The following is a 20,488-nucleotide window of genomic DNA, read 5'->3' on the forward strand; positions in this document are numbered from 1 at the left end:
GGGTATACCGGCAGATCCTCAGTGAAGAGATGTGTCCACTGCAACGTGTCGAATCTCTGCCGAATCCTAAAGACTCTGAGCTGGCGTAGGTGAAGCAGACGTCCCAGCTCGATGTTGCAGTAACTGAAGTAGGCCTCGTACAAAAACTCGACCTAAGGTGTGTCGAACACGTCCGGTCTCTGAACCTCCTGTCTAGGCTCTGAAGGAACTTGACCTCTGCCCCTAAGTTCCCCTACAATACGACCACGACCTCTACCTCGTCCTCGCCCTCCCCTCTGCATAGTGTGTATCTGTGAAAGAGACAAGAGACATTTCCAGTTAGTGCTACTTTAAGATTTAAGCCAAAACGGTATTTTCGTAATTTTTTGAAAAATTTCAAATTTGGGGAAAATTTGATTTGAACATTCTAGCATGTGCGCAATACTTGGAATTTCATGTCTACGAAGTTTGTTTGAAGAAAATCGATCGAAAAATTGAATTAAACCGAAAAATTCAGCAAGAAGGAAAATTTGGGGATTTTGCAATTTAGGTCAAAATTGGATTTTTGAAAAGTTGAAATTGGTTAAATCAAATTTTATGGGCCTATCTACAATATCATCTTGAGCATGTAGCATTTGATTTCGTGCGGAAATTTCAAGCGGTTTGTGAGAAAACGAAAATTTTCTAAAGTTAACAATTTCGGTACGAAAACGTTGCGAGATGAACACCAATATGTTAGAACTTGTTGTCTATGCATGGCATTGTGTTTGAAACCTAAGGAATATGTTTCTAAGCATTCCTAAGCATGATTTCTAGCATTGGATACAAGCAAAGCATGGTTTTGATTGAAATGCAAGTATGAGAAGATGAAAATGGAAGAAAGAATGAAAGATTTACCTTGTTTGTGATGGTTGTGTGTTGAAGTGTTGTTGTTGAAGCACCAAAACACCTCAAGAGCACTTGGAAGAACCTTTGGAGACTTTCCCTAGAGCTCTGTCACCTTTGAAAGAGGATAAAATGAAGTTGGAATGTGGAAATGAGGCTTATAATGCGAATTTTCGTATTCTGTCTTGATTGGTCAACTCATTGGTCGACTGGGTCAGTCACCAATCACACGACCAATGGACACAGATACCTCATTTTCTGATGAAATTTTGGAAAATGTGATTTTTGCCTTATGGATTATTGTTTGATGACTATATGGATATATTTAAGCATGATTTAAGTTTTCAAATCATTTGGACTTGTGGTTTATGTTGAAACTTCGAAATTCGGTATTTTGATGTTCTCAGTTTTTGTAGAATGGTTACTCTGAGAAGTGGGTGTGGTGAATCCAGTGGTCAGGGAGGTGGTGAAATACCTCATGGAGATGGTGAAATACCTCATGGAGATGCTGAAATACCTCATGGGGGTGGTGAAATACCTCATGGAGGTGGTGAGATAGCTAATGTTGATCATGGTACCCATGAGATACCCAGGTGCCCGAATGTTGGAAACTTTCATCATATTGCCAATATTATGGGCAATATGATGCAGCAGCAAGCAACTCAGTTCAACCAAATGTTGGTGGGTTTCATGACTCTGCATAATGAGACTCGAACTGGTGCTAATGTGAATCCTCATGCCGCAGTCCTGAATGCGGGAGGTTTAGCTGGAACTCCTCATACTCGCTTGATGGAGAGTATTCTGAAGATGCAAGTACCCACTTTCACTGGAGTTACCAAGGATCCCTTGTTTCCTAACAAGTGGCTTCGTGAGTTGGAGAAGGCTTTCCGACATCTGCAATGTTCGGAAGCTCAGAAGATTATGTTTGCTGAACAGAAGTTGCAAGAAGAAGCTGATGCATGATGGACCTCCACTCGGCCTGTTTTGGAAGGTTTCCATGCATGAGTTGTAACTTGGGAATTGTTCAAAGAGGCTTTTTGCTTGAATTATTTCCCCGAGGCAGTGAAAGATGTGAAGGAAGCTGAGTTTATGGTTCTCACACAAGGATCTTTGTCTGTGTTGGTGTACCAACAGAAGTTTGAGGAGCTTCATTTCTTTGCTCCAGATTCTCTGACGGTCGATCTCGCCAAAGCGAAGAAGTTCTTCAAAGGACTGCGCCCTGCTATTAAAGCTTACCTCACAGTCCATCCTATAGTGTGCTATGCTCAAGTGGTGCAGAACTCGAAGAAGTTGGAAGAAACAGAGAAGGAGAATGCACGTATGCAAAGGCCCTGGCAGCCAAGGAACCCTGGGTTGGTGGATCGTAATGATCGGCGTTTTGTGAGACCTACAACCTACCCCACTCCTACTTTTCTGTGAAACCCAGCCCTAACCTTGACCCAGAAACTTTGTTATTTGTAGGTCCAACGACCCGAAATAAAGTAAGAAGTCAGCTTTGGGCCATCCCAGTGGAGGACTTGGTGTCTGGCTTTGAATCCATGAGAGTTGATGATGAGGTTCTATTTATGGAAACTGAATCTTGATGAAGATCGGATTAGTTGATGGACTTGGAGTGCTCTCTATCATGGTTTGAAGGCATTTCTACCTATTAGGTAAGTCACTTGATATGTGTGCAAAACCCCTTTAGGATTGGATTTGATCTGGGCCTTCAATTCCCTGTTTAGGAGTTGCTGAACTGATTGGTCGACTGGAACAGTCGACCAATCCACTCGATCAATGGGTTCTGTCTTTGGTAATTAGGTCTTGCTTGCTCTATTTAAGTCCAATTTCGAGTCTACTTCGTATTTTCTGCCTCCAAACTCTTTGGAACGAACCAAAGACCTCTGCAAGTCATCTCCCTTGCATCCTTGGTGTTTATCTTGACGGATCTTCGTCAAAACTCTTCCTCTTGCATCAAAGGTATGTCTACACTCTCTTCTTCTTCTCCATCTCTGTTTTTCTTTCCTTTTTGAGTTAAGACAGTAGAGGAGATGCTGCATTCTCTGTTGCAAACATCTCTGGACTTGTCTCTCATGATCTTCCTAAGGATTAATGGCTAATGCAATGATCTTAACCATGATCATTGCAAGCTTTTGAAGGAATCATGATCAAATCATGATCTTGTGTTTGTTCATCTTTTGATTTAAATTCTGAACTTCTTAGATCTACTATATTGATCATGTTAGTAGTCAATTGCTGTGTTTTCTTTACATGATCCATGATCTATCAATCTCTAGTTGTTTCTCTTCTACCATACCATGCTTTCTTCATGAATCATGACAGTTACATCTATGGTAGGTTTTGTTTCCTTATTTAGATTTCTGCTCTTAGGTCTATTTTCTTGAAGATCTAAGTATGCCTTCCATGATATCTTTATCTGAATCAATGATTCATTCTCCTATTGTTCTTGTCTATGATTTCTATCTTGAATTCTTCAAGAACCATGATTGATCTAATTATGGTAACTTTTTGTTTCCTAATTTGTAACTTGAAGACTTGATTCGATTAGTGTTTTGAGGTCCTCTACATGTTAGGATACTACCAATGTAGTTTACCCCTTGTTTAGTACCCTTTTGAACCACCAAATTCGGATCTTATTTCTTAAAACTCTGATTTTGTAGCCCACTGTCTTCATTGGTCGACTGATTGGTCGATCGGAAGAGACCAATCCAATCGACCAATGATTACAAAGAAACTCCGCATTTGGTCTGCTTTGGATGTTTTGATATCTTTTCTCGTTAGGGATCTTTCCTAATATGTTGTATACACTTGTTTAGGACCTTCTTCTCAAGTTTGTCAAGATCTTACTTGATTTCTTAGGATTCCTTTGCAAGTTATAAAAGGTAAGGATGGTTACTTCTTTAACAACATAAATTGCATATCTTAGTTTCTATATTTGAATCTTGTTAATTTATTTCTTTAATTAGATTTTTATAATGTTATACTACTGTGGTACTGTCTTGATATCAGTAGCATTACTTATTTATATTGAATTGACCCATGTATGATTTACTTACCAGTTATATACAAGTTGATTGTAATTATTGATTTCTTTCCATATATGAAGTTACCATATATGTGATGTTATGAATTGATGCTTGTGTATGCTTAGGTATGGTTTGGAAAGGAGATGTGTCCTTTTGACACTTCTGTCCTTGGACTACTACGGGAATATTATGGGATGTTTCCGGAGATGCCCTCTGGACACCTTCCTAAACTGTTGGATGACATATTTAGGACTGTCTAGTAGTGTTTGGCTAGGATGTCCCGTTATGTCAGACCCTAATCAGAGGGGTATTGAGACCGAACGACCCGTGGTAGCAATGGAGATTCATGGGCGCTCAAGACCGGTAACCAACCAGTGAGAGGACAGGAATCACATTGTGGGGGCCATTTATTGGTAGGGTTGCATATGGATAGACTTGGGCTCACGGGCGCTCAAGACCGGTAACCAACCGGTGAGGGGACGTGAGAGCTTCCCGTTTACCATATGTGGATAACCAGTAGGGTTGATGAATCCGTAGTCAGGGACTATGAGGACTCTAGTGTGAAGGATACCGGAAAGGATCATCAGGGACAAGGAATGGACGTATCTGGATCTGACTTGATGTAACTAAGTAGAAGACTTGCATTTGGCTAGGCTTTACTCTGACATGCGCCGGTACTTAGACCAATGGTGATGTGAGAGAGTGGTGACCTATACCCCCAGCCATGGAATGTCCCGAGGGATGCCGGACCCATTACCAACTGATGATGAGTGAATGAGACTTTCCTAAAGAAGTACGGTGCTATGACTTAAAGCATGTCCGCTAATAGAGACCAAAGATATATAGAGTTAGATTCATACATTCATTGTTTGTCTCATACCATATTGCATTTATGTTTGTTTTGTAATCCTGCCATTTATGTTATTATGGATTTAACTGCCTTATAGAGTTTCTTTGAAACTCATTCCTTTTTGTACAATGTTTGTTAGACTATTCTACAGGTTCTGAATATCATGACTGCTCGTATGAAGAAGCGCAAGGAGAAGAGGCATATCTCCAGGAAGGTGATTGCAGTTACGACAATTACACTGAAGATCCCGCGAGTGGTTATGCTCCGTACGATGCTTAGTCCGACCATAGAGTGGAAGCGCCCTTGTGCCATTTATGAGATTTATACTTATAGGGATATTGTCTATAAGATTGAGAACAATTTAGTTACCTATTGTACCTGCTATTGGGATTAGATTCTATCCTGTTTATTCTCTTTTAGAACTACTTTCCGCTGGTTGTAGAGTGGGATTTCGCCTCACTTTACTTATCCGATTTAGACACTTTGATTATATTTAGTACTCTGATTTATATATGATTCTTTCTTTCCTTATTTGGATCTATGGTTTATCTTTCGCACATCGATTATTATTGTTCATGATAATGTTATTGTTTATGTGGGAAGTTGATTACTCGATACCTGATCTTCGGGCTGTGGATCACACTCTCGGGTATGCCAGTTAGGGTACCGGCTGGGAGGATGTGACAGATTGGTATCAGAGCCCAAGGTTCGAGGAAATCCTAACCACAAAAGACAATAACTGAACATTCCTGAGTCATAGATCTGAAATGACTCCTCTACTCTTAGAAGTGAATAATAGAACACTTGGATTAGAAACTTAACCTATGAAGCATAACAGAACATTTTCGAATAACATACCATAATTATACTTAAACAAATGTCACTAATGCAAATAAAAGAAAGGTGCATAATATACAATAATTAAGTGAAACAAAATGAACTTCATTAATTTCAAAAGCTTTTACAACGATTACATCTGAAATGCCTAAATGAAAATCCTAGGGTACAGTCTATCTAGGTGATCTCCTCTCGATCTCTCGTATGCTCCGAACTCCTCCGCTAGCCGAGTCACCCGATGCTCTATCCTATCCCGCCGTGACTCCATCCTCTCATACATCTGCTCTGTCCGACCTCCATCCTCTCTAGCATGGAAGTCATCGATCTCATCTCGTGCCCCAAGATCTGAAGTCTCTCGGAACTGCATGAGAAGGGCCACCGCCTCGAAGTGTGATGAAGGAAACTCGTGATGCACCGGCCCAGCCTCGTGCATCTCTCAGTATCGTCTCCGGCCCGATCATCACTATCGGACCGATATCCTCTCCTCCATCCTCCGACTCCTGATCCTCATCCTCTGTCTCCTCATCATCCTCACCCTCTGGACCAGGAGATCTCTCAGCCTGCTGCAGTCTCATCTGACCAATGGTCCGAGTCCCGATGACATATCCCTGTGAACCAGTGTCCACTGGTGTATCCTCGAAACTCACCCCGAAATGCCTGAAGATCAAGGTCAGTAGCCTCCCATAGCAAAGGTTCCGCATGCTAGGCCGCAGAACCAAGTCCAGCATGACCTGCTGAATGATGTAGGAGAGATCGATCTCAAAGCCCATGTAGATGCGGTAAATGACTAAGGCCTCCATCACTGTGACCCGATGGTAATGTCCGGCCTTCGGCATAATGTTTCGGCCGACTATGCGACCGATAATCCGTGCAGAATCTGTCATCCGTCCGCTTGTCCACGGAGTGAAGCATCGACGACTATCCCATAGTGTAAAGCATATCGCGCGTAGCTCGTACGGCATCAGATAGCTGTCCAAATCTGCTCCCGTAGGTATCCACACACAATGCTGTGGATAGTAAGGAACCTGCAAGATCTCAGCCAGTGCTCGGGTGGAAAAGCGAATCTAAGTCTGGAAGACCCTGCTCCTGAGGACAAGTCTAAGTGGATGTCCTTGACCTCGAGCCTCCTCTGTGTAAGTAAGGTTTCTGAAGAACAACCTCACTAGCTCCGGGTATACCGGCAGATCCTCAGTGAAGAGATGTGTCCACTGCAACGTGTCGATTCTCTGCCGAATCCTAAAGACTCCTAGCTGGCGTAGGTGAAGCAGACATCCCTGCTCAATGTTGCAGTAACTGAAGTAGGCCTCGTACAAAAACTCGGCCTGAGGTGTGTCGAACACGTCCGGTCTCCGAACCTCCTGTCTAGGCTCTGAAGGAACCTGACCTCTGCCCCTTAGTGCCCCTACAATACCACCACGACCTCTACCTCGTCCTCGCCCTCCCCTCTGCATAGTGGTTATCTGTGAAAGAGACAAGAGACATTTCCAGTTAGTGCTACTTTAAGATTTAAGCCAAAACGGTATTTTCGTAATTTTTTGAAAAATTTCAAATTTGGGGAAATTTTGATTTGAACATTCTAGCATGTGCGCAATACTTGGAATTTCATGTCTACGAAGTTTGTTTGAAGAAAATCGATCGAAAAATTGAATTAAACCGAAAAATTCAGCAAGAAGGAAAATTTGGGGATTTTGCAATTTAGGTCAAAATTGGATTTTTGAAAAGTTGAAATTGGTTAAATCAAATTTTATGGGCCTATCTACAATATCATCTTGAGCATGTAGCATTTGATTTCGTGCGGAAATTTCAAGCGGTTTGTGAGAAAACGAAAATTTTCTAAAGTTAACAATTTCGGTACGAAAACGTTGCGAGATGAACACCAATATGTTAGAACTTGTTGTCTATGCATGGCATTGTGTTTGAAACCTAAGGAATATGTTTCTAAGCATTCCTAAGCATGATTTCTAGCATTGGATACAAGCAAAGCATGGTTTTGATTGAAATGCAAGCATGAGAAGATGAAAATAGAAAAAAGAATGATGCAGCAGCAAGCAGCTCAGTTCAACCAGATGTTGGTGGGTTTCATGACTCTGCATAATGAGACTCGAACTGGTGCTAATGTGAATCCTCATGCCGCAGTCCTGAATGCGGGAGGTTTAGCTGGAACTCCTCATACTCGCTTGATGGAGAGTTTTCTGAAGATGCAAGTACCCACTTTCACTGGAGTTACCAAGGATCCCTTGTTTCCTAACAAGTGGCTTCGTGAGTTGGAGAAGGCTTTCCGACATCTGCAATGTTCGGAAGCTCAAAAGATTCTGTTTGCTGAACAGAAGTTGCAAGAAGAAGCTGATGCATGGTGGACCTCCACTCGGCCCGTTTTGGAAGGTTTGCATGCAGGAGTTGTAACTTGGGAGTTGTTCAAAGAGGCTTTTTGCTTGAATTATTTCCCCAAGGCGGTGAAAGATGTGAAGGAAGCTGAGTTTATGGTTCTCACACAAGGATCTTTGTCTGTGTTGGAGTACCAACAGAAGTTTGAGGAGCTTCATTTCTTTGCTCCAGATTCTCTGAAGGTCGATCTCGCCATAGCGAAGAAGTTCTTCAAAGGACTGCGCCCTGCCATTAAAGCTTACCTCACAGTCCAGCCTATAGTGAGTTATGCTCAAGTGGTGCAGAACACGAAGAAGTTGGAAGAAACAGAGAAGGAGAGTGCACGTATGCAAAGGCCCTGGCAGCCAAGGAACCCTGGGTTGGTGGATCGTAATGATCGGCGTTTTGTGAGACCTACACCCTACCCCACTCCTACTTTTCAGCCTAGGAGAGTAGGTCAGAACTCGGGTTTTCAGCAGCCCGGCCTTAGACAGTATGGCGGGAACCGATCACCAGTGAGTGCAAATGCTAGGCCTGTGAATGCGAATCCTAGGCCTTTTGTTCATAAGCCCCCTGTCGCAGCTACCCCAGGGTTGGACCCAAAGCAATCTCGTTTTGCTTTTACCGCAAGCAAGCTGGTCATTTCGCTCGTGCTCGTGTCCGGCCTGTCCAAAGGCTCCAGTGGTGAAGAGTGCTCCTACTCCTCCCTCTGGTAGAGTGTTCAGTATTTCCGGCTTGAGCAGGATCCAAGCCATGAAGTGATTACAGGTACATTGTTAGTTGCTTCTATTTCTGCATTTGTCTTATTTGATACGGGTGCATCTCATTCGTTCATGTCATCTGCATTCATCAAGAAGACTGACCTAATCCCTGAGAAGTTGTCTTGTTGTTTATTGATTAGTACACCTACTGGTCCTGTTGTGAAACTAGATAAAGGGTTAACTAAATGTCCTGTGTTGATTGGTGAGAAGAACTTGGAAGCCAATTTTGTACTTCTTGATATGAAGGACTTCGATGTTATTTTGGGAATTGATTGGTTAACAGCCCACAAAGCTGTGTTTCTTTGTTCCTCAAAGAAGATTCAGTTCCATATTTGTGGAAGTTCGGTCTTAGAATTTCATGGTGAGAAGAGAAGGGTTTGTAAGAAGGTGTTGTCTCAGACCGATGCAAGTCTATGCCCTAGTGGATGATGCTTCATCTGAAGGCAAGGGTAAAGTGGAGAAAAGAGTCGATGAAGTCAAGGTTGTCTGTGACTTTGTTGATGTCTTCCCTGATGATCTATCGGGAGTGCCTCCAGACAGGGATGTCGAGTTTTCTATTGATCTCGTCCCCGGTGCCGCTCCCGATATCTAAAGCTCCGTATAGGATGGCTCCTACTGAGTTGAAAGAGTTGCAAAACCAGTTGAATGAGCTCATTGATAGAGGTTTCGTACAACCTAGTGTATCACCTTGGGGAGCTCCGGTCTTGTTTGTCAAGAAGAAAGACGGTAGTATGCGCCTGTGCATCAACTACCGTGAGTTGAATAAGTTGACTATCAAGAATAGATACCCGCTGCCCAGAATTGATGGTCTCTTCGATCAGTTAAAAGGTGCAGTTGTGTTCTCAAAGATTGACTTAAGATCCGGATATCACCAATTGAAAGTGAAGTCTAGTGATATCTTCAAGACAGCTTTCCGAACACGGTATGGCCACTACGAGTTTAGGGTCATGTCTTTCGGATTGACCAATGCTCCTGCGGTGTTCATGGACCTCATGAACCGAGTATTTCACGATGTGCTTGATAAGTTTGTGATTGTGTTCATCAACGACATCCTGATCTATTCGAAGAGCGAAGAAGAGCATGCGAGCCATCTAAGTTTCACTTTGCAAAGATTGCGAGAAAAGAAGTTGTACGCCAAGTTTAGCAAGTGTGATTTCAGGCTTAAGAGAGTAGTATTGCTTGGCCATGTGGTTTCAGCCGAAGGTATTCGTGTCGATCCTGAAAAAGTCCAAGCTGTGGCTGATTGGGAAAGACCGAAGTCGGTAACGGAAATAAGAAGTTTTCTTGGATTGGCGGGTTACTACAGAAGGTTTATTGAGAACTTTTCTCGGTTGGCTGCTCCTATGACTAAGTTGACCAGGAAAGAAGAGAAGTTTGTTTGGTTTGACGCCTGTGAGAAAAATTTCCAAGAGTTGAAAGATAGATTGACAAGTGCCCCGGTTTTGACTATACCTGATAGTTCCGGTGGTATGACAGTTTTTACCGATGCGTCAAAGATTGGATTGGGTTGCGTACTGATGCAACATGGCAAGGTCGTAGCCTATGCTTCTCGGAAATTGAAAGATTATGAGCGGAATTACCCCACTCACGATCTAGAACTTGCTGCTGTTGTCTTTGCTTTGAAGATTTGGAGACATTACCTCTACGGTGAGAAGATTGCCATTTTCATGGATCATAAGAGTTTGAAATACTTCTTTACCCAAAAGGAGTTGAACATGAGACAAAGGAGATGGTTGGAACTAGTCTCTGATTATGATTGTGATATTCAGTATCACCCTGGGAAGGCAAACGTTGTTGCCGATGCTCTTAGTAGGAAGAACCAAGAAGAAGACTTTGGATTTGAATGCTTTGAGTTTACCATTGTGGTCTTCTATTGAGAGCTTTGATTTGGAAATTGTCCCCGAGAATTCTGATTTTATTCTTTCTGCCATGATGGCAAGATCTGGCCTTAGAGATAAGATTGTTGCTCTGCAGAGTTCTGATCAAGAACTTTTGGTAAAAGTTGAGAAGATTTCTTCGAATCCTGAGTCGGACACCAACTTTGGTATATCCATGGATGGTGCTTTATTGTTTAGAGGAAGACTGTGTGTGCCTGCAAATGAAGAAATTAAAAAGGAAATATTGAAGGAAGTACACCAGTCAGTCTTTACTATACACCCGGGAAGCACCAAGATGTACAAGGACTTGAAGGAACATTTTTGGTGGATTGGTTTGAAGGCTGATGTTGACAATTTTGTTGCCAAGTGTGAGACTTGCCAACGTGTGAAAGCCGTTCGACAACCCCCATCTGGATTACTTCAACCCCTTCCTATTCCTAATTGGAAGTGGGAGGATATCTCTATGGACTTTGTGACTAGCTTGCCTCGGACAAGTAAAGGCAATGACACTGTGTGGGTGATTGTTGATAGGTTGACCAAATCAGCCCACTTCATTCCTATGAAAATCACTCATACTCTGGATAAGCTAGCAAGGCTTTACGTGGATAATGTGGTTCGCCTGCATGGTGTGCCAATGAGTATTGTTTCTGATCGTGATCCTAGGTTCACCTCAAGGTTTTGGAATCGTTTGCAGAAGGCCTTGGGAACCCAATTGAACTTGAATACAGCTCATCATCCACAGTCTGATGGACAATCTGAGCAGACAATTCAAACATTGGAAGACATGCTCAGATCTTTTGTGGTCGATATGGGTGGTAATTGGGATGAAAACCTAGCTTTGGTTGAGTTTGCCTATAACAACAGTTATCAAGCAACAATAGGCATGGCTCCATTCAAGGCTTTGTATGGAAGTACTTGTAGGACACCTTTGTACTGGACTGAGACAGGTGAAAGAAAAGTCTTAGGTCCTGAGATGATTGAAGCTACGAGTGCTATGGTTGATATGATAAGAGAAAGGATTAAGTCTGCCCAGTCAAGACAGATATCTTATGCTGATAAAGGAGGAGGACCGATTTGGAATTTCAAGTTGGAGAGAAAGTTTTCCTGAAGGTTTCACCAATGAAGGGTGTGATGAGATTCAATGTTAAGGGAAAGCTTAGCCCTCGTTTCATTGGACCTTTCGAGATTTTGGAAAAGGTTGGACCTATTACGTATCGATTAGCATTACCTCCGCCTCTTGCTGGTGTTCACAATGTGTTTCATATTTCGATGCTCCGAAAATACATAGAGAATCCGGAACACATTTTGCACCAAGCACCTGAAGGACTTAGTGTTGATTTGACCTACGATGAAGAGCCGGCCGAAATCTTGGATAAGAAGGACAAGCAACTGCGGAATCGCACCATCCCTTTGGTGAAGATTCGGTGGAAGAACCATACCCCTGAAGAAGCTTCTTGGGAGAAGGAAGAAGATATGAAGGAGAAGTTTCCTCACCTCTTTGGAAGCACAGGTACACTTTCAATTTCGAGGATGAAATTCCTTTAAGGGGGGGAGAATGTGAAACCCAGCACTAACCTTGACCCGGAAACTTTTTTATTTGTAGGTACAGTGACCCGAAGTAAAGTAAGAAGTCAGCTTTGGCCCATCCCAGTGGAGGACTTGGTGTCTGGCTTTGAATCCATGAGAGTTGATGATGAGGTTCTAATTTTGGAAACTGAATCTTGATGAAGATAGGATTAGTTGATGGACTTGGAGTGCTCTCTATCATGGTTTGAAGGCATTTCTACCTATTAGGTAAGTCACTTGATATGTGTGCAAAACCCCCTTTAGGATTGGATTTGATCTGGGCCTTCAATTCCCTGTTTAGGAGTTTTTGAACTGATTGGTCGACCAATCCACTCGACCAATGGGTTCTGTCTTTGGTAATTAGGTCTTGCTTGCTCTATTTAAGTCCAATCTCGACTCTACTTCGTATTTTCTGCCTCCAAACTCTTTGGAACGAACCAAAGACCTCTGCAAGTCATCTCCCTTGCATCCTTGGTGTTTATCTTGACGGATCTTCGTCAAAACTCTTCCTCTTGCATCAAAGGTATGTCTACACTCTCTTCTTCTTCTCCATCTCTGTTTTTCTTTCCTTTTTGAGTTAAGACAGTAGAGGAGATGCTGCATTCTCTGTTGCAAACATCTCTGGACTTGTCTCTCATGATCTTCCTAAGGATTAATGGCTAATGCAATGATCTTAACCATGATCATTGCAAGCTTTTGAAGGAATCATGATCAAATCATGATCTTGTCTTTGTTCACCATTTGATTTAAATTCTGATCTTCTTAGATCTACTATATTGATCATGTTAGTAGTCAATTGCTGTGTTTTCTTTACATGATCCATGATTTATCAATCTCTAGTTGTTTCTCTTCTACCATACCATGCTTTCTTCATGAATCATGACAGTTACATCTATGGTAGGTTTTGTTTCCTTATTTAGATTTCTGCTCTTAGGTCTATTTTCTTGAAGATCTAAGTATGCCTTCCATGATATATTTATCTGAATCAATGATTCATTCTCCTATTGTTCTTGTCTATGATTTCTATCTTGAATTCTTCAAGAACCATGATTGATCTAATTATGGTAACTTTTTGTTTCCTAATTTGTAACTTGAAGACTTGATTCGATTAGTGTTTTGAGGTCCTCTATATGTTAGGATACTACCAATGTAGTTTACCCCTTGTTTAGTACCCTTTTGAACCACCAAATTCGGATCTTATTTCTTAAAACTCTGATTTTGTAGCCCACTGTCCTCATTGGTCGACTGATTGGTCGACTGGGGCAGTAGACCAATCCAATCGACCAATGAGTACAGCAACTCCAGATTTGGTATGTTTTGGATGTTTTGATATCTTTTCTGTTAGGGATCTTTCCTAATATGTTGTATACACTTGTTTAGGACCTTCTTCTCAAGTTTGTCAAGATCTTACTTGATTTCTTAGGATTCCTTTGCAAGATATAAAAGGTGAGGATGGTTACTCCTTTAACAACATAAATTGCATATCTTAGTTTCTATATTTGAATCTTGTTAATTTATTTCTTTAATTAGATTCTTATAATGTTATACTACTGTGGTACTGTCTTGATATCAGTAGCATTACTTATTTATATTGAATTGACTCATGTATGATTTACTTACCAGTTATATACAAGTTGATTGTAATTATTGATTTCTTTCCATATATGAAGTTACCATATATGTGATGTTATGAATTGATGCTTGTGTATGCTTAGGTATGGTTTGGAAAGGAGATGTGTCCTTTTGACACTTCTGTCCTTGGACTACTACGGGAATATTATGGGATGTTTCCGGAGATGCCCTCTGGACACCTTCCTAAACTGTTGGATGACATATTTAGGACTGTCTAGTAGTGTTTCGCTAGGATGTCCCGTTATGTCAGACCCAAATCGGAGGGGTATTGAGACCGAACGACCCGTGGTAGCAATGGGGATTCATAGGCGCTCAAGACCGGTAACCAACCCGTGAGAGGATAGGAATCACATTGTGGGGGCCATTTATTGGTAGGGTTGCATATGGATAGACTTGGGCTCACGGGCGCTCAAGACCGGTAACCAACCGGTGAGGGGACGTGAGAGCTTCCCGTTTACCATATGTGGATAAACAGTAGGGTTGATGAGTCCGTAGTCAGGGACTATGAGGACTCTAGTGTGAAGGATACCGGAAAGGATCGTCAGGGACGAGGAATGGACGTATCTGGATCTGACTTGATGTAACTAAGTAGAAGACTTGCATTTGGCTAGGCTTTACCCTGACATGCGCCGGTACTTAGACCAATGGTGATGTGAGAGAGTGGTGACCTATACCCCCAGCCATGGAATGTTTCGAGGGATGCCGGACCCATGACCAACTGATGATGAGTAAATGAGACTTTCCTAAAGAAGTACGGTGCTATGACTTAAAGCATGTCTGCCAATAGAGACCACCATATATAGAGTTAGATTTATACATTCATTGTTTGTCTCATACCATATTGCATTTATTTTTGTTTTGTAATCCTGCCATTTATGTTATTATGGATTTAACTGCCTTACTGAGTTTCTTTGAAACTCATTCCTTCTTGTACAATGTTTGTTAGACTATTCTACAGGTTCTGAATATCATGACTGCTCGTATGAAGAAGCGCAAGGAGAAGAGGCATATCTGCAGGAAGGTGATTGCGGTTATGACAATTACACAGAAGATCCCGCGAGTGGTTATGCTCCGTACGATGCTTATTCCGACCATAGAGTGGAAGCGCCCTTGTGCCATTTATGAGATTTATACTTATAGGGATATTGTCTATAAGATTGAGAACAATTTAGTTACCTACTGTACCTGCTATTAGGATTAGATTCTATCCTATTTATTCTCTTTTAGATCTTCTTTCCGCTGGTTGTAGAGTGGGATTTCGCCTCACTTTACGTATCTGATTTAGACACTCTGATTATATTTAGTACTTTGATTTATATATGATTCATTCTTTCCTTATTTGGATCTATGGTTTATCTTTCGCACATCGATTATTATTGTTCATGATTATGTTATTGTTTATGTGGGAGGTTGATTACTCGATACCTGATCTTCGGGCTGTGGATCACACTCTCGGGTATGCCAGTTAGGGTACCGGCTGGGAGGATGTGACATTTTCAGCCTAGGAGTGTAGGTCAGAACTTGGGTTTTCAGCAACCCGGCTAGTTTAGACAGTATGGCGGAAACCGACCACTAGTGAGTGCAAGTGCTAGGCCTGTGAATGCGAATCCTAGGCCTTTTGTCAGAAGCCCCCTGTTGCAGCTACCCCAGTTGGACCTAGCAATCCTGTTTGCTTTTACTGCAAGCAAGCTGGTCATTTCGCTCGTGCTGTCCGAAGCGGCCTGTCTAGCAGCCTGCTCCAGTGGTGAAGAGTGCTCCTACTCCTCCCTTTGGTAGAGTGTTCACTATTTCTAGTGCTGAGCAGGATCCAAGCCATTAAGTGATTACAGGTACATTGTTAGTTGCTTCTATTTCTGCATTTGTCTTATTTGATACGGGTGCATCTCATTCGTTCATGTCATCTGCATTCATCAAGAAGACTGACCTAATCCCTGAGAAGTTGTCTTGTTGTTTATTGATTAGTACACCTACTGGTCCTGTTGTGAAACTAGATAAAGGGTTAACTAAATGTCCTGTGTTGATTGGTGAGAAGAACTTGGAAGCCAATTTTGTACTTCTTGATATGAAGGACTTCAATGTTATTTTGGGAATTGATTGGTTAAATGCCCACAAAGCTGTGTTTCTTTGTTCCTCAAAGAAGATTCAGTACAATATTTGTGGAAGTCCAGTCTTTGAATTTCTTGGTGAGAAAAGAAGGGTTTGTAAGAAGGTGCTGTCTGCACTGATGCAAGTCTATGCCCTAGTGGATGATGCTTCATTTGAAGGAAAGGGTAAAGTGGAGAAAAGAGTCGATGAAGTCAGGGTTGTCTGTGACTTTGTTGATGTCTTCTCTGATGATCTATCGGGAGTGCCTCCAGACAGGGATGTCGAGTTTTCTATTGATCTCGTCCTTGGTGCCGATCCGGTATCTAAGGCTCCGTATAGGGTGGCTCCTACTGAGTTGAAAGAGTTGGGGAGCTCCGGTCTTGTTTGTCAAGAAGAAAGACGGTAGTATGCGCCTGTGCATCGACTACCGTGAGTTGAATATGCTGACTATCAAGAATAGATACCCGCTGCCCAGAATTGATGATCTCTTCGATCAGTTAAAAGGTGCAGTTGTGTTCTCAAATATTGACTTAAGATCCGGATATCACCAATTGAAAGTGAAGTCTAGTGATATCTTCAAGACAGCTTTCCGAACACGGTATGGCCACTACGAGTTTAGGGTCATGCCTTTCGGATTGACCAATGCTCCTGCGGTGTTCATGGACCTCATGAACCGAGTATTTCACGATGTGCTTGATAAGTTTGTGATTGTTTTCATCAACGACATCCTGATCTATTCGAAGAGCGAAGAAGAGCATGCGAGCCATCTAAGTTTCACTTTGCAAAGATTGCGAGAAAAGAAGTTGTACGCCAAGTTTAGCAAGTGTGATTTCAGGCTTAAGAGAGTAGTATTCCTTGGCCATGTGGTTTCAGCTGAAGGTATTCATGTCGATCCTGAAAAAGTCCAAGCTGTGGCTGATTGGGAAAGACCGAAGTCGGTAACGGAAATAAGAAGTTTTCTTGGATTGGCGGGTTACTACAGAAGGTTTATTGAGAACTTTTCTCGGTTGGCTGCTCCTATGACTAAGTTGACCGGGAAAGAAGAGAAGTTTGTTTGGTCTGACGCCTGTGATAAAAATTTCCAAGATTTGAAAGATAGATTGACAAGTGCCCCGGTTTTGACTATACCTGATAGTTCCGGTGGTATGACAGTTTATACCGATGCGTCAAAGATTGGATTGAGTTGCGTACTGATGCAACATGGCAAGGTCGTAGCCTATGCTTCTCAGCAATTGAAAGATTATGAGCGGAATTACCCCACTCACAATCTAGAACTTGCTGCTGTTGTCTTTGCTTTGAAGATTTGGAGACATTACCTCTACGGTGAGAAGATTGCCATTTTCACGGATCATAAGAGTTTGAAATACTTCTTTACCCAAAAGGAGTTGAACATGAGACAAAGGAGATGGTTGGAACTAGTCTCCCGATTATGATTGTGATATTCAGTATCACCCTGGGAAGGCAAACGTTGTTGCTGATGCTCTTAGTAGGAAGAACCAGAAGAAGACTTTGGATTTGAATGCTTTGAGTCTACCATTGTGGTCTTCTATTGAGAGCTTTGATTTGGAAATTGTCCCTGAGAATTCTGATTTTATTCTTTCTGCCATGACGGCAAGATCTGGCCTTAGAGATAAGATTGTTGCTTTGCAGAGTTCTGATCAAGAACTTTTGATCAAAGTTGAGAAGATTTCTTCGAATCCTGAGTCGGACCCCGAATTTGGTATATCCATGGATGGTGCTTTATTGTTTAGAGGAAGACTGTGTGTGCCTGCAAACGTAGAAATTAAAAAGGAAATATTGAAGGAAGCACATCAGTCAGTCTTTACTATACACCCGGGAAGCACCAAGATGTACAAGGACTTGAAGGAACATTTTTGGTGGATTGGTTTGAAGGCTGATGTTGATGATTTTGTTGCCAAGTGTGAGACTTGCCAACGTGTGAAAGCCGTTTGTCAACCCCCATCTGGATTACTTCAACCCCTTCCTATTCCTAGTTGGAAGTGGGAGGATATCTCTATGGACTTTGTGACTAGCCTGCCTCGGACAAGTAAAGGCAATGACAAGGTGTGGGTGATTGTCGATAGGTTGACCAAATCAGCCCACTTCATTCCTATGAAGATCACTCATACTCTGGATAAGCTAGCAAGGCTTTACGTGGATAATGTGGTTTGCCTGCATGGCGTGCCAATGAGTATTGTTTCTGATCGTGATCCTAGGTTCACCTCAAGGTTTTGGAATAGTTTGCAGAAGGCCTTGGGAACCCAATTGAACTTGAGTAGAGCTCATCATCCACAATCTGATGGACTATCTGAGCGGACAATTCAGACATTGGAAGACATGCTCAGATCTTGTGTGGTGGATATGGGTGGTAATTGGGATGAACACCTAGCTTTGGTTGAGTTTGCTTATAACAACAGTTATTAAGCAACAATAGGCATGGCTCAATTCAAGGCTTTGTATGGAAGTACTTGTAGGACACCTTTGTACTGGACTGAGACAGGTGAAAGAAAAGTCTTAGGTCTTGAGATGATTGAAGCTACGATTGCTATGGTTGATATGATAAGAGAGTCAAGACAGAAATCTTATGCTGATAAGAGGAGGACCGATTTGGAATTTCAAGTTGGAGAGAAAGTTTTCCTGAAGGTTTCACCAATGAAGGGTGTGATGGGATTCAATGTTAAGGGAAAGCTTAGCCCTCGTTTCATTGGACCTTTCGAGATTTTGGAAAAGGTTGGACCTGTTGCGTATCGATTAGCATTACCTCCGCCTCTTGCTGGTGTTCACAATGTGTTTCATATTTCGATGCTCCGGAAATACATAGAGAATCCGGAACACATTTTGCAACAAGCACCTGAAGGACTTAGTGCTGATTTGACCTACGATGAAGAGCCGGCCGAAATCTTGGATAAGAAGGATAAGCAGTTGCGGAACCGCACCATCCCTTTGGTGAAGATTCAGTGGAAGAACCATGCCCCTGAAGAAGCTTCTTGGAAGAAGGAAGAAGATATGAAGGAGAAGTTTCCTCACCTCTTTGGAAGCACAGGTACGCTTTCAATTTCGAGGACGAAATTTCTTTAACGGGGGGAGAATGTGAAACCCAGCCCTAACCTTGACCCGGAAACTTTGTTATTTGTAGGTCTAGTGACCCGAAGGAAAGTAAGAAGTCAGCTTTGGGCCATTCCAGTGGAGGACTTGGTGTCTGGCTTTGAATCCATGAGTGTTGATGATGAGGTTCTATTTATGGAAACTGAATCTTGATGAAGATCGGATTAGTTGATGGACTTGGAGTGCTCTCTATCATGGTTTGAAGGCATTTCTACCTATTAGGTAAGTCACTTGATATGTGTGCAAAACCCCTTTAGGGTTGGATTTGATCTGGGCCTTCAATTCCCTGTTTAGAAGTTGCTGAACTGATTGGTCGACTCATTGGTCGACTGGACCAGTCGACCAATGGGTTCTGTCTTTGGTAGTTAGGTCTTGCTTGCTCTATTTAAGTCCAATCTCGACTCTACTTCGTATTTTCTGCCTCCAAACTCTTTGGAACGAACCAAAGACCTCTGCAAGTCATCTCCCTTGCGTCCTTGGTGTTTATCTTGACAGATCTTCGTCAAAACTCTTGTTCTTACACAAAAAGGTATGTTTGCACTCTCTTCTTCTTCTTCATCCTCGTTTTCTTTCCTTTTTGAGTTGAGACAGTAGAGGAGATGCTGCATTCTCTGTTGCAAACATCTCTGGACTTGTCTCTCATGATCTTCCTAAGGATTAATGGCTAATGCGATGATCTTAACCATGATCATTGCAAGCTTTTGAAGGAATCATGATCAAATCATGATCTTGTCTTTGTTCATCTTTTGATTTAAATTCTCATCTTCTTAGATCTACTATATTGATCATGTTAGTAGTCAATCGCTGTGTTTTCTTTACATGATCCATGATCTATCAATCTCTAGTTGTTTCTCTTCTACCATACCATGCTTTCTTCAAGAATCTTGACAGTTACATCTATGGTAGGTCTTGTTTCCTTATTTAGATTTATGTTCTTAGATCTATTTTCTTGAAGATCTAAGTATGCCTTCCATGATATCTTTATCTGAATCAATGATTCATTCTCCTATTGTTCTTGTCTATGATTTCTATCTTGAATTCTTCAAGAACCATGATTGATCTAATTATGGTAACTTTTTGTTTCCTAATTTGTAACTTGAAAACTTGATTCGATTAGTGTTTTGAGGTCCTCTATATGTTAGGATACTACCAATGTAGTTTACCCCTTGTTTAGTACCCTTTTGAACCACCAAATTCGGTTCTTTATTCTTAAAACTCTGATTTTGTGAGGCCATTGTCTCCATTGGTCGACTGATTGGTCGACCGGGACAAGAGACCAATCCAATCGACCAATGAGTACAACGAACTCCAGATTTGGTCCTGTTTTGGATGTTTTGATATCTTTTTCAGGTAGGGATCTTTCTTAATATGTTGTATACACTTGTTTAGGACCTTCTTCTCAAGTTTTTCAAGATCTTACTTGATTTCTTAGTATTCCTTTGCAAGTTATAAAAGGTAAGGATGGTTACTCCTTTAACAACATAAATTGCATATCTTAGTTTCTATATTTAAATCTTGTTA

This window comes from Hakea prostrata, chromosome 5 (genome assembly GCF_041222555.1).
Source record: "Hakea prostrata isolate BN-2017 chromosome 5, UWA_Hpros_2, whole genome shotgun sequence".
Classification (NCBI taxonomy): Eukaryota; Viridiplantae; Streptophyta; class Magnoliopsida; order Proteales; family Proteaceae; genus Hakea; species Hakea prostrata.